Below are 22,393 nucleotides of genomic sequence, written 5' to 3' on the forward strand. Positions count from 1 at the left end.
TTAACTTGCTGAATCATGAGACGTAGCAACATTTGCAGTAACTCAGTCAAAGCTTAGAATATGGATTGGTGCATCTAAGTCAGAGTAAAGAGCTCAGATCAAATAAAGTACAAATACCATGATGTAGCAAAGAAAATGTTAATACACAGAGGTTCCAGGAGTTGCATTAAGCATGCCAATTTACTCTATTCAGGATCAATAATGCGAAGAACAATAGAATGGACATTACATTACGAGACAATGGATTAATCATCTGAAGTGGAGTGTTCAAATTTCATCACTGTAGTTGAGATTCAAGTTCAGTTAATACAACACTATGAAAACCATTGCTAAAGTCTTGGGAAGGAAATCCACTGTCCTTGTTCAGTCTGATGCTTAAGTGCAATTAAATCAGATCCACTGCAACAGCTTGAATCATAGAACACAGAACATTACAGCGTAGTACAGGCCCTTCGGCCCTCAATGTTGCGCCGACCTGTCATACCAATCTGAAACCCATCTAACCTACACTATTCCATGCACCTCCATATGCTTGTCCAATGACTACTTAAATGCACTTAAAGTTGGTGAATCTACTACCGTTGCAGGCAAAGCATTCCAAATCCTTACTACTCTGAGTAAAGAAACTACCTCTGACATGTGCCCTATAGCTATCACCCCTCAATTTAAAGCTATGCCCCCTCGTGAGTGCTGTCACCATACTTGGAAAAAGGCTCTCCCTGTCCACCCTATCTAACCCTCTGATTATCTTATATGTCTCTAAAGTCACCTCTCAACCTTCTTCTCTCCAACGAAAACAGCCTCAACCTTTGCTTGTAAAACCTTTCCTCTATACCAGGCAACATCCTAGTAAATCTCTTCTGCACCCTTTCCAAAGCTTCCACATCCTTCCTATAATGCGGTGACCAGAACTGTACACAATACTCCAAGTGCGGCTGCACCAGAGTTTTGTACAGCTGTAGCATAACCTCATGGTTCCAGAACTCGATCCCTCTATTAATAAAAGCTAAAACACTGTATGCCTTCTTAACAACCCTATCAACCTGGGTGGCAACTTTCAAGGATCTGTGTACCTGGACACAGATCTCTCTGCTCATCTACACTACCAAGAATCTTACCATTAGCCCAGTACTTTGCATTCCAGTTACTCCGACCAAAGTGAATCACCTCACTTGTCCACATTAAACTCCATTTGCCACCTCTCAGCCCAGTTCTGCAGCTTATCTATGTCTCTCTGGTGACCTACAACATCCTTCATCACTATCCACAACTCCACCAACCTTAGTGTCGTCTGCAAATTTACTAACCCTTCTACGCCCTCATCCAGGTAGTTTATAAAAATGAAGAACAGCAGTGGACCCAACACCGACCTTTGCAGTACACCACTAGAATCGTAGCTATCTTTTGAAAGCACACCATAAGCCAGTCAGCTCAGGGCAATTGAGATGGGCAAGCATTGTCACCTTGCCAATGACACTCCTATCCTGTGACCGAAGTTTTAAGAGAAAATTGGTAGTGAGACTCATTTTAAATTCTTTAGGTTTTTGCAAAACCTTTATTCATTAACCGGATGTATTTTCCAGACTATAACTGGAATTGAATTAATGATGCAAATATTTCAACTCAATCCCTTGTAGTTACTCTACACCATAACCACTACAAAACTGAACATTCTCCTTCAAAAGGAAACAACTTGGAAATAACTCATTAATACTTGTGCCTTTGTGTTTATGTAATTTACATCAAATTCCTTTATGTCTCATTGGCATCCTATGCTTCCTGCACATTCAGTCCTTCAGGAGGATCCACCATTTAGTTCAACCACAACTGATCTCTATCTCAATGCTATTAAGCCACTTTTGCACCATACCTCTCAATACCTTTCCCAATAGAGAAGGTAATGTATTTGAACTAAAGCTACTAATATGCTACTAAAATACCAAAAGGGCATAGACTTACAATTACATTCAAGTCATTTAAGATAGAAATATTTGTTTTCAACATAAAAGGCAGTGCAAACCTTTAAACTGTTTCCCCAAAAAGGCACTTTCTATGTTACGGAAACCTAGAAACAAGGTTGCTCCAAAGAGATTAAGGGGTTAACCCAAGGTAGTTAATCATGGAGTAGTTAGGGCTTAACTTTGTTATCCAAAACTATTAAAGAATATAGGGCAAAGGTACATATAAGGGGTTATGTCACAGGTGGTGCACAAACTCATTGAATGGCAGATGATTCAGAGTTGAGAGCTAAATGGTTAATTCTAGTTCTCTTGATCATTATCGATGTTGGGTGGTGTCGTCAATTGAAATTTCCAACACCAAGATTGCTCATTATGTTAGGAATATGTCTCCAACATCCTTTCTGGTACATTTGCTCTAAGGTATTCATACATAAACCAGGCCTGAAACTAATTAAAGAAACAAAAACTGCAGTCAAGGCTAATATTGTTCAACCTATACAACCTATCAGACTAATTTATTCATTCATCATTAAACACTATTTTTATATTGATGGTACAAAAAAATAAGATATCTTCTCCCAATGGCTTCATTAGTCTCTGGTTCCCCTCCATCCCCCAAGTTAAGGGCATGGAATATGTTACTGACTTTTGCATTCTTTCTAAAGGTTTGCGAAGTTTTGCAAAAGTTCCATCAAAACTATTATAACTCAACAATTTGTGTGAATAACCAAATTGCAATAAAGCAATGTAAAATTACATGACAAATTTCACAAAATCATTGAGTGAAACAGCACAGGAGGCTGCCATTCGTGTTGGGTTTTTCAAAGAGCAATTTGTTTAGCCTCACTCCCTACCACCACCTCACGGCCTCCCTCCCCCCACCACCCAAACTAACCTTTTCCACAGCTCTATTTTTCTCTTCACATAATCATTCATTTTCCTTTTGAAGAACTTGACACTATCTACCCCCACCACACTGCATAAAAATGTTTTTCCTTATGACGCCAATGCTACTGTTGCCAAATCACCTTAAATTGGTTTCCTCTGGTTCTTTATTCCTCTATCTACTCTCCCCTGACTGCTCATGATATTGAATCTCTCTATAAAATCTCCTGTAAGCTGTCTCTTAAGCAAGGGAAAAGTCCCATCTTTTCCAATCTACCATCATAACTGCAGTTCTTTATCCCTTGAGCCATTTTTGAATAAATTCACTTCCTTCTGGCAGTTTAATGCCCAGAACTGAGCACAATACCCAGTTGTGGTCAAGCCTACATTTAGTGTTTTGTCACCTTCAATGACTTGCTCACATACAATTCTAGATTTATAAAAATTCAGTCTTAGGATGTGGATGTCGCTGGCTAGGCTAGCATTTATTATCAAACTCTAACTGCCCAGAATGTAGTTAAGAGTCAACCACATTGCTGTCATTCTGGAGTCACATGTAGGCCAGACTAGTTAAAAATAACAGTTTTCTTCCCTAGCAGACATGAGGGAACCAGATTGGTTTTCCTGACAATCGACTGCAGTTACATGGTCAGCACTAGATTTTTTTAAAAATAATGTCTAAATATTACAACAAATACAAAACGATGCAATTCAAAACAGTACAAAAATAGTACAAAACTAAACCCAAAAATAAAAAAATTCCCCAACCCACCCTCCTATACCAATGTATAAACATTTATAGAGAAGTATAGAATTTAAAAAACCTAAACTAGCTATTTAACTAACTAAATAAATACCTAACAACAAATAATTGAATAGTAATAACTCAGCCCAGCCAAACAAAACACTCATATATTCACAGTTCCTCCTCTCTGGATATTGGACTCGTGAAACACAATCGTTACGGCTATATAAAAGCCCTTGTTAGTGTGGCCGATAAATCTGTGTCCAGGTATTTTAAAAAGGGTTGCCATGTCTTGTAAAAATCCACAGTTTTGTGGTGTACCATATTTGCGAGAAAATCCAGGGGAATATGCTCCACAACAATCTTTCGCCAACCCGACAGGCTGGGGGGGGGGGGGTTCTGATATCCAACCTAGCAAGTTTTCTTCCTTGCACAGAATGTAAGAATATTGAAAAGTTTTTCCTTATGAGAGTCTGCAGGAAATACAATGGGTAGGCCCAAAAGGAGCGAAATAGGATCCTTCTCAACCCCTACACCTAAAATCCTCTCCATTGCATCCACCACAGCGCTCCAATATGTTTGAAGCCTGTCACAAGACCAAAGACAAAGACAATGGGTAGAGTACGCGTGCAGACCTTGCACTTGGGACATGAAGATACCCCTGGTTTAAATTTTGACAAATGGTCTGGGGCTAAGTGGACTCTGTGGAGAATCTTCAACTGTAAAGCATGGGTCCTATTGCAAATTGATATCTTCCTTGCATTCTCCCAAATATCCTCCCATGCCTCTGAAGAAACTTCAACACCCAGCTCTCTTTCCCACATCTTGCAGAGTCAATCAGACTCATCTGAAGTGGCACCCCCCAATTGGTGATATAGAGTACCGACAGATAGTGTACTCTTAGCCCTTAGCACCCCTCTTTCTATGTCAGATTTGTAGGGGTCAGTGAAAAGTGTGATTTTTTAAAAAATTAAAATCCCTAACTTGAAAAATAAAACGAAAGAGGTCTCTATTAGGTAACTCGTACTTCCGTACTAACTGATCGAAGGACATCATTACACCTCCCTCAAATAAATCACCCATGCAAGATATATCCCTAGCTGCCCAATGTTTAAATCCTGAATCTATCATACCTGGTTGAAAACTCGGCATACCCACTAAAGGTGTAAACAAAAGATGTTTTGCCAATATTACCTTCCCTCTGCCAAATTGCCCTCCATGCTTTAACAGTATTGATGACTATTGGGTTATGGCAATATTCCCAAACTGTCCTCACATTGTCCAAAAACAGCAAACTGGTAAGGGCGCACCTTGCCTGGGAGACTTCGATGTCTAGCCATATTGAAAGAGGGTCCCCACAAACCCAATCACTTATGCAGGTCAAAAGCGAGCTTAATTGGTAATTTTTAATGTCCAGAAGGTCTACTCCCCCCAATCTGTGAGGCAACTGCAGTTTGGCTAATTTAATGAGGGGCCGTTTACGGTGCCAGATAAAGGAGCTGAACCAGCCGTTCAGTCTCCTGAGTGTTTGTTTATTGAAAATCAGGGGGAGCATCCGTATAGGGTATAGCAAACAAGGGAGAATACTCATCTTAATAAGCGCTATCCGACCCAACCATGAGACTGGAAGTGCCTACTATCTTTGGAGATCTTGTTTAAATTTTTCAAATAATTGAGTAAAATTGGCTTTGAACAGCCAATCCAGAACTGGAGTAATGAATATGCCCAAATACACAAAACCCCTGCGTCCACCTAAATGGGAATCTATAGTCACTCTCAAGAGCCAACTCTTTCGTAAGACCACCCATAGGCATAGCCTCTGATTTAGCAAAATTAACTTATACCCTCAAAAAGCACCAAATGCGTGAATGCATTGTATCAGGCAAGGCACTGAGACTGCTGGATTTGTCAAGCAAATTAGATCATCATCTGCATACAGTGAGATCTTATGTAATTTTGACCCCACTTCTGCAGCTGATATATTGAGATCCCCATGAATGGCCTCCGCCAACGGTTCAATCACCAACGCAAAAAAGTAATGGTGAAAGGGGACAGCCCTGCCGGCTGCCCCTAGAAATATTAAAATTGCTTGATCGTACCCAGTTGGTAATGACCGCAGTGAGAGGTACACTGTAGAGAACCTTTACCCATCTTATGAAAACTTCGCCCAGACCAAATCGGTCTAGAGTATAGGAAAGGTACGGCAATTCAACTCTGTCAAATGCCTTCTCTGCATCTAAGGAAATGACTAATCCCTGTATTGACTGCTGTTGGCATGCTTGAATTACGTTAATCATTCTCCTAACGTCATTGGAGGATCTGCGACCCTTTGTGAAGCCCGTCTGATCCTCTTTAATAATAGAGGGTAACACAGTCTCCAGCCTTAACGCAAGAACCTGAGAGAGGATCTTAAAGTCCACATTTAAGAGCGAGATGGGCCTGTATGAAGCACAGTCTTTCGGATCCTTCCCTTTTTTAAGGAGAAGTGAAATATTGGCCTCTCTCAGAGATGGTGGGAGAGCAACATGACCGTATGAATCATTGAACATATTCAGCATCGGGCCTGACAGTATACTTATAAATTCCTTATAGAATTCACTGGGAAGTCCATCAGGACTGGGCGCCTTCCCACTCTGAAGCTGCCTCACAGCTTCCTGCACTTCTTGCTCTGATAATGGGCATTGAGAAAGGACTGTTGTCCGGGAGTCACACCCGGGAGCTTCAGAGATCTAAAAAAGGATTCCATTTTGGCCTGCCCCTCCTCACAATTCTCAGACTGATATAACTTAGAGGAGAATCTCTGGAACGCCACATTAATCATTTTAGAATCACGTTAGGTTCCCAGACCCTTCCCTAATCGCTGTAATGGTTTGTGGGACACTTCTCTTTTTGGCAAGGTATGCTAAGTATTTGCCTGGCTTGTCACCATGCTCGTATAACCTTTGCTTTGCAAACGCCAGCTCCTTCCTTGCCATCTGCGTGAGCACGGAATTTAGTGTAGACCGCAGTGCCGTAATCCTCTGTAGTTTGACCAATGAGGGTCTGTCAAAATAGGCCTACTCGGCTGCCTTCAACCATGCTTCAAGGAGACGTTGCTGCTCACCCTTCTGCCGCTTCCTACTTAACCCTCTGGCATAAGCTTTGGCAGTTTCCCAGAGAACAGATGAGTTATCAACCGAGCCTATGTTGACATCTAGGAATGCCCGAAATTCCCTAGAGAAATACTCCACAAACTTGCTGTCCATGAGAATAAAGGGGTCCATTCACCAGTACCTTGAATCCACTGTAACATCCTTAATTTTAACCATGAGGTACACTGGAGCATGATCAGAGATGGCAATATTACCAATCGTACAGGATGCCACCAGATCCAGGGTTACCGCAGGGGTCAGAAAAAAAAAAATCAATCCTCGTGTGACATCTGTGCGGATTGGAGAAAAACGTGAAATCCCTACCTGTATGGTGGAGACACCTCCAGAGGTCCACCAATCCTAATTCCCCACACAAACCTAATAATTGTTTAGTTTGTGCAGAGGGTATCCAGGGACCTTTAGGCAACCTGTCTACTGTGGGTCCATGAGGCAGTTAAAATCTCCCCCTATAATGATGTGCCGAGACTCGAGACTTATCAGTTTAGAAAAAGCATCGACCAAGAATTTAAGAGGATGAGCTGGGGGACAATAAACATTTAAAATGCCATATTCTTCCCCATTTATCAAGGCTTTAAGAATTACAAACCTCCCAGATATGTCTTTAACACATTCCAACAATTTAAATGAGAGATTTTTCCTTACCAATATAGCCACTCCCCTACTTCTGGTATTAAAATGATGAAAAATAAACTCTGTCAAAGCCATTCTACTGTAATTTCAGATGCTCTTTTTCATCCAAAGGTGTCTCCTGTAACAAAGCAATATCCACCTTTTCCTTTCTAAGACTCAAGAGTATCTTCTTCCTCTTAATTGGTGAGTGACTTCCCTGGATATTCCAGGTATACCACTTAATCAAATCATTAGCCATAATCTTCTGCAATTACATTTGAATTCCAGAGAGGAGGAACCTGAACCATAAATTGCTGAGCCTTAGTGTCCACCAAATATAAAAAACTACATAAACTAAAACCACTACATTTAACAACCATACAAAATTATTAAAAATAAAAAACAAAAACCAGAAAACAAACCAACATATAAAGCGCCAATAGCACTGATTAGAGGAACTCACCCCCTGCCCGGAGGGGGCAACTACCCATCCCGAACTGCCCATAAATAGACATCTAATCATCTCAACCACCTTTACTTCTCCCAGCTAGAGCCACATCGCAAGCACAAGCTAAAAAGAATAAACACCCCATAGAATATCAATAGGAATAAAAAAAAATTCTTTTATTTAAAAAAAGGGAATAAATATCGCACCCATCCTTTGGTATGTCCTAACTTAGAAAGTTAAAATGTACATCCTAACCACCGCCAGTTATAGTCTGAACCAAAATTATCAATAGAGGAAAGAAAAGGGGAAAAACAAAGCTCCAACTGGAATTCCTCCATTTCTTTTACAGAATGGTAAACGCATACCCAAGCAACAATACTTATACATAGTACAATTGTTTAAATTAGGTTAGTTTGTCCACAAAGTCTCTTGCCTTCTCTGATGTGTTAAAGAGATGCATGGATCCATCTAAGGTGATCCGAAGCACTGCCGGATATCTCAGGGAGTACTGAATCCCAAGCTCCTTCAATCTTCTCTTGACACCATCATACAATTTTCACTTCTGGATCACCGCCGCTGAAAAGTCCTGAAAAACATGATCTTAGACCCCTCGTAAATTAGGGCCTTTGGATCCTTCCCCTGGAGTCTGGAAGCCTCCATGACACACTCCTTATCCCAGTAAGGATGGAAGCGCACCAGGAAAGGACGAGGGCGTTGACCCAGACCTGACTTCCGTGCTGCGACCTGGTGAGCCCTCTCCATCTTCAATCCTCTCATGCCAGTCTCTAAGTCAAGGAAATTCTGAAGCCAATCTTCAACAAATTCCGCAGGCCGCTCACCTTCCTTACCCTCAGACAGACCGATGATCCAAATGTTTTTTCTCCTGTCACTTTTTTCAAGATCATCTTCTTGGTCACGCAAATTACGAACCTGCATCTTCAGGGCTTGGATCTCTTCCTTGAATGAACTGGCATCAGCTTCCACCACTGTGACCCTGTGCTCCACCTCATCTGTCCTCTTCTCCAGGTCTCCCAGCTGCTGCTCATGCTTCTGCAGCATGAGAGAGACTGGAGCCAGATTCTCTTCAATCTGTTTCTCCAACATCTCGCGAGATTTCGAAAGCTGGTTCACCAGGTCCTGGAGAATAATCAGCTCTGAGGCTGCTGCAGGCTGAGCTGCAGGCCTGGTTGCAGATGCTCCTCCTCCCTTTTTAGGCATTTCTGGACAGCTGAAAATACAGGTAAGTCAATTTTTAAATGTTGCTTGGGGCTCCACAATCTTTCCAGCGCCACAAGAAATCCTAATGACCTGGGTTGGGTGGGTTAAAGGACCGTCCTGCTCCTGCTGCGATGCGAAGCTCTGCAATGTGATCTTCTCAGATCGCCGCCATCTTAGATCCCCCAGCACTAGATTCTTAATTCCAGATCTTTATTGAGTTCAAATTCCAGTATCTGCCACAACAGGATTTGAACCTGGATCTCCAAGACACTACATGGGTTTCTGGATTCATCATTGAGCGATAATTTCAATAGGCCATCATTCCCCATTCTGTTCATGTATCTCCTTCAGAATTGCATCTTTTTAATAGTATGCATCTCCCATTCTTCTCATGAAAACAAATCACTCCATACTCCTATGTTTAAATGTCAGCTGCCACATACCCACTCATTCAATCACCAGCTTCCTCAGTTCACATACTTCCAGGTTGTATCAGCCACAAAATTTGAAAAATACTCTGCACACCAACATCTGGGCCATTAACTCAGTCCAACAACCAAGACAAGCCTGAAGCATTTATAACATACCTCAGTCTGACGACCTTGGTGGACAACCCATCACAGCCTCCTCCGGAGGTCCCCAGTATCACAGATACTAGTCTTCAATCATTCGATTCACTCTATGTGAGATCAAGAACATTGTAAGGCACTGAGTACTGCCTGACAATATTCCAGTAATAGTACCGTTCCAGAACTTGCCAAGCTCCTAGCCAAGTTGTTCCAGTACAGCTACGGCACTGGCAATTATCCGTACTGTGGAAATATTGCCCAGTTATATCCTGTATACAAAAGGCAGGATAAATCCAACCCAGCCAGTTATTATCCCATCAGTCTATACACCATCATCAGGAAGTAACTGAAGGTGCCATCAATAATGCTATCAAGCAGTCCTTGTTCAGCAATAACCTGCGTGTCGACATTCAATTTGAATTTGATCAGCACCACTCACCTCCTGACTTCATTACAGCCTTGGTACAAATATGGACAAGACAATTAATTCCAGAGGTGAAATGAGAGAACTGCCCTTTACAACAGGACCGCATATTAGAGTGTAGCATCAAGGAGCCAGAGCGAAACTTAAACAATTGGGAATTGGAGGGAAAACTATCCACTGGTCAGAATTGTACATCGAACAAAAAGATGGTTGTAGTTGTTAGAGGTCAATAATCTCAGCTCCAAGGCATCTCAGTAAGAGCTTCTTGGTCCAGCCATCTACAGATCCTACATCATACAGTCAGAAGTGGGAATGTTCACTGACAACTAAAAAATGTTCAGAGCCAATTGTGAAATGGCCCATGTCCAAATTCAGCAAGACCTGGACAATATTTATATTTGGATTAACAAGTGTTAAGCAACATTTGTGCCACAAAGGGGAAGGTGGTAGCTTAGTGGTTGCATTGCTAGACTATAAATCCAGAGACCCAGGTAATGTTCTGGGGTCCCAAGTTTGAATCCCGCTACAGCAGATGGTGGAATTTGAATTTTTAAAATAATCTGGAATTAAGAATCTACTGATGCCTGTGAAACCATTATGGATTGTTGGAAAAACCCAACTGGTTCACGAATGTTCCTCAGGGAAGGAAATCTGCCATCCTCACCTGGTCTGGCCTACATGTGACTCCAAACCCACAACAATGTGGTTGATTCAATTCCCTCTGAAATGTCCTAGCAAGGCATGCAATTGTACAAGAAATAAAACCAGATAGATCACCAAGCATTGACCTAGACCTCGGAAAAGACAATGGTGGAAACAGCCCTGTCGACCCTGCAAAGTCACCCTCACGTGGCTAGTGCCAAAACTGGGTGAGCTCTCTCAAAGACGAGTCAAGCAACATCTTGACATAATCATACTCATGGAATTATACCTGACAAACAATGTCGCAGATGCCACCATCACCATCCCTGGATATGTCTAGTCTCACTGTCAAGACAGACCTAGCAGAGGTGGCGGAACAGTGGTATTTAGTAGGGAGGGAGCTGGTGAGAGAGTCCTCAACATTGACTCCAGACTCCATGAGGTCTCGTGGCTTCAGGGCAAGGAAACCTCCTACTGATTACCATGTACCATCCGCCCTCAGCTGATGAATCAGTTCTCCTCCACATTGAATAACACTGGACGGAGCACTGACGATGGGTGGGGATTTCAACATCCATCACTAAGAGTAGCTTAGCAGTAGTACTACTGATCGAGCTGATTGGGTTCTAAAAGACATAGTTGCTAGACCGGGTCAGTGGCAGGTGACAAGGGAACCAACAAGAGGGAAAAACACACTTGACCTCATCCATACCAATCTGGCGGCAAGAGATGCATCTGTCCAGCAGAGTAACAGTAAGAGCAACACTGCACAGTCCTTGTGGAGACAAAGTCCTGTCTTCACACCTCTACCATGTTGCGTGGCAATATCACCTTGCTAAATGGGACAGACTTTGAACAGATCTAGCAACTCAAGATTGGGCATCCATGAAGTGCTGTGGGCCATCAACAGCATGAGAATTGTACTCCATCACAATCTGTAACTTCATGGCCCTGCATATCCCTCAATCAATCATTACTGTCAAGCTAGGGGATCAACCCTGGTTCAGAGGAGAGTGCAGGAGGGCAAGTCAACAACAGAAGCACCAGACATACCTGAAGATGAGGTGTCAACCTGGTGAAGCCACCAAACAGGACTACTTGCATGCCAAACAATAGAAGCAGCAAGTGACAGAGCTAAGCAATCCCACAACTAACAGACTAGATCTAACCTTTGCAGTCCTGCCACATCCAGTCGCAAATGGTGGTGGACGATTAAACAACTCATTGGAGGAGGAGGTTCTACAGATAACCCCAATGATGAAGAGCCTGCACATTAATGCAAAATAAAATGGTGAAACATTTGCAATCTTCAGCCAGAAATGCCATGTGGATGATCCATCTCAGCCTCCTCAGAGGTCCCAGCATTACAGATACTGGTCTTCAGCCAATTTGATCCACTCCACATGATATCAAGAAACTGTTGGAGGCACTGGCTACAGCCCCAACATTCCGGCAATAGTATTGAAGACTTGTGCTCCAGAATGTGCTGCATCCCTAGACAAACTCTTCCAGTACAATTACAACTGGCAATGTGGAAAATTGCCCAAGTATGTCTTGTACATAAAAAGCAGGACATATCCAACCCAGCCAATAACTGCCCCTCAGTGACATTCAGTTTGGCTTCTGCCAGGGCCAGTTAGTTCCGACCTCATTATAGCCTTGGTTCGAACAAAAGAACAGAATTCTAAAAGGTACAGAGAGCGCAAGGGAGCGAGCCCCACAACACTCAAGAAGCCATCCAGGGCAAATTAGCCCACGTGATTGGCACTGCATCCATAAGCATCCACTCCCTCCACCACCATGTACTAACCATAAATGCACTGCAGAAATTCAAAGACCCTTAGACAGCAAATTCCCAAACCCATGACCACTTCCATTTACAAGGATAAGGGCAGCGGATATATGGGAACACCACCGCCTGTAAGTTCTACTCCAAGCCACTCACCATCCTGACTTGGAAACATATCACTGTTACTTCGCTGTCACTAGGTCAAAGTCCTAGAACTCCCTCCCTTATGGCATTGTGGGTCAACCCATAGCAGGTGGACTGCCATGGTTCAAGAAGGCAACTCACCACGACATTCTCAAGGACAACTAGGGACAGACAATAAATGCTTGCCAGCCAGCGGCACTCATATGCCATAAAATGATTTTTTTTTTTTAAAAACAACACATGCTCCAGGAAATGACCATTACCATTGACCAGAAACTGAACTGGACGAGCTATATCAAAACCATATCTAAAAGAACTGGTCAGGGCTAGGAAACCCACACAGTGAATAACTCACCTCTCACTCCTCAATTCCACATTCTGAGAAACCTGGAATGGGTAGTATTTGCCATCTTTTCACTACAAAAACCAAATTGTCTCAGCAAACCTCATTCCTGTAACTTACTCCTTGCTCTGTCCCCTTCACCATACTCTAAATGAAAACACACACTTTGGAAATTCCTGTCTCTGACTCTCCATATCTTCCTCCTATTTTTAAATAGCCATTCTCAGTGTTCTCCTCTGACCCAGTTTTACTCATTTTTTTGACAATCTCCATTCATGGTTTGGTGTCCATTCACTTCTAAACACACTGATGTTCCTGTTGCTGTTTGCATATGTTGATGCTATACAAATGCAACATGTTGTGGTGATGTTCTGTTAAGGGCTCATTCATATTGATTAGAATATTCTAACGTATCAAAACACTTATCAACTTTTTGAACCCACAAGTATAAGAAGGATCCAGATAATGAAACAATACCATTTTTACAAATCGGTGAACAGAGAGAAATTTAAATTTTAAAAAATCAACTGTTAATCTCCATCCAAAGCAGATAACTGATTAAAATTACCTGAAAAAACAACTGATATCTCATCATAGAACATTACAGCACTGAAGATTTTTCTCGACAAATGCAGAAAGTTTGATTAGTATATATCAGGTGTTGTAAAACCTTATGCTTCTATTCAACCCATTGTCCCCAGTTGGTTGCAATTTTTCCCTTTAAGTATTTAGCCAATTCCCTTGACAAAGTTACTACTGAATTAATGGTGCTGGAAGAGCATAGCAGTTCAGGCAGCATCCAAAGTTACTACTGAATCTGCTTTCACCACCCCCTTCAGGCAGTGTGATTCAGATCATAATAACTCGCTGCCTGTTCTTTTGTCAATTACTTTTGTGTGTTCTCTGGTTACCAGCTTTTTTGTCACTGGAAACATAATTTCTGATTTGGTTGATTGAAAGCCTTCTTGATTTTGAACACCTCTATTAAATCACCCCATAACACACTCTGTTCTAAAGAGAACTGCAGCAGCTTCTCTTGCCTCCGCATGACTGAAGCCTTTCATCCCTGGTATCGTTTTAGCAAATCTCCTTGCACTCTCTCTATAGCTTTGACAGCCTTCCCAAAGCAGGGTGCCCAGAATTGGACACAATACACTAGCTGAGACCTGATGATTTATGACGCAATGTTGATGACAGAAACAAAGAGGTCTGTAAACATTCTGCTCATCTTACTTCAGAATTTTTAGAGCATCAATACAGCCAGACATCCTTGTAACCTGAGCACGTAACTGAGTTCACTAACTGCCTGTCAGTTAGAATATAAGAATCTATTTGTGAATGTAACAATATAGTTTTAAATAGACAGTTTTGTATCAAGCAAAGACTAACATTTGACAGACTATTCAATCTTTAGAAATTAATTTGATGGCCTATTCTTTTATATTTTTAAAGTAATTCAACATGGGAATGAAGAGTTGTTGAAATTACAGAACAGACTTCAAACCGTTCATTCCCTGGAATTAATGAGTAACACTCAGAATATTGTGCATTTCAGTGCTACATTGAGGTGCTGGCTTTTGGCCAAGATAGTAAATGAAAGTTCTATCTACCCTTTTGGGTGGTTGTAAAACATCCCAATCACTCACTGAAGAAAAGTAAAGGAGTTCCCCTCACTGTCGTGATCAGGGGGTCCAGAATCAGGAGTCACAGCATAAGGATATAGGGAAGACCATTTGGGGGGGGGGGGGGGAAAGCTGAGGAAAAGAGGAAAACTTTCTTCACCTAGAAAGAGGGGAACCTGTGAAATTTGCTACCACATAAAGCAATCGAGGCCAAACATTATAGCAGATTTTTCTAGACATGAATGTAAGAAGTTTTAACGTAGGAAATTTTAATCTTTATCCAAAGTGGATAGCTGGTTAACAGTTGACTTTTAAATTTAAATTTCTCCTTGTTCACACATTTTTAAAAGTGGGATAGGGAAATTGCTTAATCAATGGGGTATTGTTTCATTGTCTAGATCCTTCTTAAATTTATGTGGGTTCAAAAAGTTGCCAAATGTTTTGATATGTTAGAAAATTCTAAATCAACATAAATGATTGTTCACAGAACATCACATGTTGCATTATAACAATGAGTTGGATAGAGCACTTGGGCCAAAAGGGTTCAAAGGATGTGGGGAGAAAAAGTGGGAACAAAGTATTGAGTTGGATGATCAGGTTTGATCATCATGAAAAGCGGAAGAGGCTTGAAGGGCAGAACAGCCTATTCCTGTTTTCTTCGTATCTATGTATTCCATTGCTGAAATGAAACTTTTCTACGTACAAATTGCCTGCCAGGTTGTTTTGGTTCAGGGGCTACTGCGCTGGATATAAATTAAATTACTTTGGCATTTTGACACAATTAAAACAAGATGAAAATAGTACTTATTTCCATTGTGTTATCTTTTGAAGTGAAGATGGACAAGTCAGAATGTTCACTCATGTTGTGAAATGGACAGTCAAGCCCATTGAGAAAGAACTAAAGGATACAAGCCAAAACTTCTCTTCCTTACAGGTGCAATTATAGGACAATAACTGAGTAGGTGAGAAAAACAAACTTAAAATGGCTCAGGAGTTAGAGAATCTCAGAATTATTACAGCACGGAAGGTATTCTGTCCATCGTGTCTGCATCAGTTCTCTAGGCATTATAACTAGTGCCAATTTTCTGCCTTTTGCCTGCAACTCTGTACATTGTTGCTATTTAAATAGCAAAGCTTTAAAATAGTAATGGAAAAGGAAAAACCACATCTATAAGTTAAAGTTCTAAATTAGAGGAAAGCCAACTTTGATGATATTGGACAAGAACTCTTGAGGCGCAGTGGTATTGTCTCTACCCACTGGAATGAGACACCTGGGTTCAAGTCCCACCTGCTACAGAAGTGTATAATGACATCTCTAAACAGCTTGATTAGGAAAAATAGGTTAATTTTTTTGGGGTGGTACAGTGGCTCAGTGGTTAGCACTGCTGTCTCAGTGCCAGAAACCCAGGTTCGATGCCAGCCACAGGAGACTCTGTGGATTTTGCATATTCTCCTCATATCTGCGTGGGTTTCCTTCAGGTGCTCTGGTTTCTACCCACCTTCCAAAGATGTGCAGGTTAGCTGGATTGGCCATGCTAAATTGTCCAGTGTTTAGGGATGTGTATGTTAGGTGCATTAGTCACTGGAAATGTAGGGTTATATGGTAACAGATGTAACTTTGGAGGCTCGGTATGGACTTGTTGAGCCAAATGGCCTGTTTTCACACTGTAGGGATTCTATGATATTCTATTCCATGATAACTTTTACAAGTTGATTGGGGGCAGATGTTCAGGGTGGGGGAGTCTAGAACTAGAAGGTGTAAGTTTAAAGTGAGAGGAGAATGAGTTTAAAAAAAAGATACTCAAGGGACAACTTTTTCATGCAGAGGATGGTGCTGCCAGAGGAAACGGTGGAGGCTGGTACAATTACAACATTTAAAATGCATTTGGATGGGTATACGAATAGGAAGGGTTTAGAGGGGTAGGGGCCAAATGCTGGCATATGGGACTAGTTTTATTTAGGATATCTGATCAGCATGGATGAGTTGGATTGAAGGGTTTGCTTCCATGCTGTACACCTCCATTACTCTATTTATGATAATACAGTCCATATGAATGCCACAGCCCTCTTCCTAATCTCTGATTTTCCAAAGAGACAGGCATCACAGTGGCTCAGTGGTTAGCATGCAAGGACCCAGGTTCGATCCCACCCTTGGGCAACTGTCTGTATCGAGTTTGCATGTTCTCCCTGTACCTGTTTGGGTGTCTTCGAGGTGCTCTGGTTTCCTCCCACAGTCCAAAGATGTGCAAGTTAGTTTGATGGGTTGGCGGAATTGCCCATAGTATCCAGGGATGTGCTGGTTAGGTGGATTAGCCATTGAAAATGCAGGGTCACATGGATAGGGTAGGGGATTTGGTTTCAGTGGGATGCTCTTTGGAGAGCCCATGTGGACTCGATGGGCCAAATGGCCTGCTTCCATGGCAACAATGTGAGGCCTCATCTGTTTGAAATCGATGCAAAAGATCCTACACAGAAAAAGCAGCAGGTTCTCCTTGGCACCCTGGACAATATTCATCTCTCAAACATTATCACAAAAACACATCTGGTTATTCTTCCTTTGCTGTTTGTGGAAACTTGCTGAGTACATTTTGCCACCTTTGTTTCTAATATCATAATAGCAATCACAAAAAGTACTTAACTGGTTGTAAGATGTTTGGGATATCCTCAGGTCGTGAACGATGCAATATAAATGCAACTCCTTCCCTTATATCCTTCATAATTACATTTATTTTAGTGGTGATCTTACTAAGATACTAAATTCTGCAGGTTGACTAAGGTTCATCTCAGCTCAGTCCAATAATTATTAACAACAAAATGAGCACCAACGTCCATCCTCAACCCTAAAAACTTGAAACAGAATGTCAATAATTGACCAGTGGGAAAAAGCAATTGTTTTGAATTGGCTTTCCAAAAATAAGTTAAAAAGCAAAAGCAAAAAAAGTTGGGAGCTAGCTATGCCAAAGAACGAACAAAGGATCAAATGTGTTCATACCAGGCACCCAAATAAGAGAGACACACAGACGGATACAGAGTCCCCTGGGTTATGTCTACCTTCAATACATACATTTATGACTGAAAATAAACACATTTTATCAAAGCTCATCATCCTGCATTCATCAGAGCAATACACAAAAGCGATAACAATTTGTAAAGGGAAAATAAATTTTATTAGTTTTTGCCCTCCGAAGTCTTGCATCAACACTCTACTCTTAAGCAGTCTTGTAGTGCAATTGTAGGATCCTTACCTCTGAACCGGGAGGCCCAGGTTCAAGTCCCACCTATCATGATAGGTGGGACCATTGATTCAAAATATCTACAAAAGGAACTTTTAATGATATCAAAAAATTTGGAGGATTAAATTATGCCACTTTTCACTAATCTATCTGAATGACAAAGGTGACGTATACCATTCTAAAACTAAATTTCTTCCAAGTGGCAACAATGTCTCGTTTACCATCAGCTCACAAAGTCAACATTTTCTAACAATTAGTAACACATTTCCTCCTAACACTTTTTGAAGTTTGGATAAAACAAAATGGCACAAGAGATACAAGAATTCTCAGAATAAGTTGCATAACTTAAGTATAGATGGTTAAGGTTTAAATGATAAAACAGGAATTAATAGATTCATGCAACAATTATTTTTGCTGAACAAAGATCTTGGGAGTGCAGGCTCATAGTTCCTTGAAAGTGGAGTCTCAGGTAGATAGGATAGTGAAGGCAGCATTTGATATGCTTTCCTTTATTGGTCAGAGTTTGAGCATAAGAGTTGGGAGGTCATGTTGCAACTGTACAGGACATTGGTTAGGCCACTTTTGGAATAGTGCGCGCAATTCTGGTCTCCTTATCAGGAGGATGTTGTGAAACTTGAAAGGGTTCAGAAAAGATTTGCAAGGGTGTTACCAGGGTTGGAGGATTTGAGCTAGAGGGAGAGACTGAATAGGCTGGGGCTGTTTCCCCTGGAGCATCGGAGGCTGAAGGGTGACCTTATAGAGGTTTATAACATCATGAGGAGCATGGATAGCATAAATAGACAAGGTTATTTTTCCCTGGGGTGGGAGAGTCCAGAACTGGAGGTCATAGGTTTAGGGTGAGAGAGGAAAGATATAAAAGCAAGCTAAGGGGCAACCTTTTCACATAAAGGGTGGTGGTTGTATGGAATGAGCTGCCAGAGGAGGCAGCTGGTGGAGGCTGGTCTAACTGCAGCATTTAAAAGGCATCTGGATGGGTATATGAATAGGAAAGGTTTAGAGGGATATGGGCCAAGTGCTGGTAAGTGGGACTAGATTAATTTAGGATACTTGGTCAACATGGACGAGTTGGACCGAAGGGTCCATTTCCATGCTGTACATCTCTATGTGTGTTTCGTGGAAACCTAGAACAAGAAAGCATGTTTTGCTGAAAATTTACAGGTGGTGAAGTAAGTTGAATTGTGTTTTCATTCAAACATTGCAGGATTGTTAGCAAGTATTTCGGATTCAAACTATGCGGTTAGGTTTGCAGTGTTTGTGGAAATTACGGATCCGAAGACTAGAGCCAGTGCAAGGGATGGTATCAAAGAATGGAGCGTGGGGGAAGGAAGCGTAGGAGGAGGTTGTGGACAGTGATCCATCTTGGGCTGGTAGTGACATGGTCTGGCATGATTAGGCAATTTGCAGAATTGTATTTGCATGTGCGTGAATCCCTCCTCCTCAGCCATCCATGCCCAACTGAGGAATGACAGATCTGGATGAAGGCAATCTTCAAATTAATACAACACTACATACCCTCACTACAACATTTTGCCAAGTCCTCATTAACTGACTCTGGCATTCACTCCCAAACTATCAGTTTTCCAGCAATGAACTTCAGCCTTGGATCTCTTAAAGAAACAACAATGGCCATTGTCTATACTAGAGAGCAGCTGGTCCGTGGTTGGCCAGTAGCTCAGTGATAGGAGATCTACCACCCCGCCTTGCACCAGGAAGTGCGATGGGAAATTGCTTTGGTGGATCCAGGAACTTGAAACCTTCGTGGTGTTCTTGTAAATGGCCAAAGCGGGATAATGACTGCCGGTGGTCAGACCAACTGCTGTGTATTCAATTCCACCAGAGGATGACAAATTTATAATTTCTTTGTACTTCTGCCACAAAAACATCTCAGTCTTGAAAATTTCAATTGACCTTAGCTCTCAAGGTCCTTTTGGAAAGGAGGGCACTTCAAGTGTTTCAGATTATCACCGTTTTTTGAATGAATAAAAAGTACGCCTAAACCTCTGAGCAAATAATACTTACAAATAATTTGCAATGGTTTTGCTTTCCTCCAAGCAATTTTAGACAGCTGTTTTCAGTTGTAATACATCTCATAATAAAGTTTTCCTTCTTTACTGTTTAATAAGGTGCTTTTCATTGATTATATTTAGTCATGGGAATTCAATTATTGTAAATCAGAACAAGAAACCTGATCAAATTTGCTTCCCGCTCCTACCTCCACCCCAAACATTTGTCTTTGGACTGTGGTTTTAACAATATTTGGCAATAAAGGTCAATAGTGGAGATTTTTGTATGCAGTGCCAAAGTACAAACTGCAGTCAATAGAGAGCAACACAAAGTGACAGGGTGTCAGACTGAAAAATCCTGGCCCAGCTGTGCTTCACTTGGAAAAGTGATAAGCAAGCTGCAGGCAACACAAGTGCCGCCACCTTTAATACAAGTATTTGGCAGGCTGCAGCATGAAAGGAAATAAATGAAACATCACGGACATTAGAATAACAATCTTCCTTATTTTGCACTTAGATTGCATTACTTATTTTCTACAAAAATCTCTGCATTGCAATCACTTCAGGATGCCAGATGAATTCCGCTGACTATTAAATCAGTTCCAATTTTGCATCTTATAGACAGCATCAGAAAGGGGCCATTTAGTCACGGAACTCATGCTAGCCTTTATTCTTCACTAAAGTCTGCTCTCAATCCTTCGTTATTCAACAGTCTGCAAAATCCTCTATTCTTTTGAGCCTTATATGTTACATTTAGGGGAACTGAGCAGTGTGTAACTCAGTTGTTACATTTCCTACCTGAAATAGGATATACTGCACAGAAACAGGTCTCAGTTGAAGAAACATGCCTATACATTAGGAAGGGTACTAAGGCATTAGAGAAGATGCAATAAAGGAATTTACAGGAATGGCCCCAGCAATGAGAGGTTTCAGTTACATGTACAAGCTGGAGCCCGTACTTAGAGGTATTCAAAACCACAAGTAGATAAGCAGAAATTATTCCCATGGACAGAAGGATGGAGAACCAGAAGACATTATTTGAATATTCAAAGGAACCAATGGTGACTGGTGGTAAAGTTTTCTCTCAAAACAAAGGGTGTGTTTAGGGTTTGGAATGTAATGCCTGAGAATATTTTGGAGAAAGATTCAATCATGACTTTTAGAAGGTGATTGAATAGCTATCTGAAAATACACAATACTACACCTGTGGTCTAAATAGTATTTGATAGAAGTTCTGCATAACTTTGCTTCTTAACTCCATCCCTCTTGTTTTAAAAAAAGGGTAGACTTATATATATGTATTGCTATTTTGTAATGAGTACTGTACTCTGAGCCCCATGCTTCTCGATCAAATCTAGATTATTTTTCGAGAAATGTGCAACCCTCTTAATTATGCTACCAGTGTATTTGATCACTCTACAAAGGTAACAATTGTTTCCTGATAATTTTATGCAGTCCTCCATTTGAAATGCTGATTGACAGCTTGAACAACACACAAAGGAATGTAGGAACAGAGGTAGGCCATTCAGCCCCTCAAACCTGCTCTGTTACTCAAGACGACCACCTGTGGCTTAAGTCCAAGTGACTACTTTGGGTCCATGTCCCTTGATATCTTTACTTAATAAAAAAAACTGTCCATCTCAGATTTAAACTGTACAACTCATTAAGCACTGTCCACAGTTTTCAAACCTTCACTCGTCTTTGCACACACAGGTGCCTTCTTACATCTCTTCTGAATGGCCTGTACCTAATTCTTAGACTATGCTCCTGGTTCTAGAATCTTCAACCAGTGAAACAGTTTATCTACCCTGTCTTTCCCTGCCAATATCCTGTATACTTCAATTCATCCCTTAACCTTCCAAATTCGAGAAAACAGACCTAATTTATGTTTCTTCATAACTTGAACTTCAGGGGTTTAGGTATCATCCATGCAAACCTGTGTCAAACTCCCTTCAAAGTCCAAAACATCCTTTGTAAGGTGTAGTGCCCAGATTTGCTCACTGAACTGTAAGTGGGGTCTAACTAGGGTTTTAAGTAACTCGAGCATAACTTCAGCCATTTTGATATAAAGGTCAGCATTTCATGAGCCTTCCTGAGTATTTTCTGCACCGGTTTGTAGCTTTGTCAAGAGATATGCACCTGAAGCCCCAAATCTCATTAGATGGCCACTTTATTTAAATATGCACCTTCTAAAAAAAAACTCAGATGTGTCCTTTTTGGGTCCAAAATGGATAACCTCATGCTTGTTTATATTAAATGCCATCTGCCACAGCTTTGCCCCTTCACCTAATTTATTAATATTCTGCTGTAATTTACAGAGTCGTCAACATGGTACAATACTGTCCAATTAAGTTTCATCAGCAAATTTGGATATGTACCATTATCCAAGTTATAAATGAAAATTGTAAATAAGTGAGGTCCCAATAGAGCATTATCTTGTGAGGAGCCCGTGTTATTGTCCCTCATCCAGGCCAATGACCAAGATTCCAAAAATTGGCAACTCGAGAATCTCAAATTCTAAAATGCCCACAAGGGGTTATACTTGATGGCTGAGCATAGACATGGAAATAAAAAATCTGGTCAAA

At 41.2% G+C, this 22,393-nt stretch overlaps 1 protein-coding gene across 5 annotated transcripts in view; it reads right to left on the minus strand.

The window, feature by feature from the left end:
- mgat4b (alpha-1,3-mannosyl-glycoprotein 4-beta-N-acetylglucosaminyltransferase B) overlaps positions 1-22,393 on the minus strand; it is a 237,743-nt gene that overhangs the window by 118,246 nt on the left and 97,104 nt on the right. The gene's annotated exons all lie outside the window — the stretch shown is intronic.

This window comes from Chiloscyllium punctatum, chromosome 20 (genome assembly GCF_047496795.1).
Source record: "Chiloscyllium punctatum isolate Juve2018m chromosome 20, sChiPun1.3, whole genome shotgun sequence".
In the NCBI taxonomy this organism is placed as follows: Eukaryota; Metazoa; Chordata; class Chondrichthyes; order Orectolobiformes; family Hemiscylliidae; genus Chiloscyllium; species Chiloscyllium punctatum.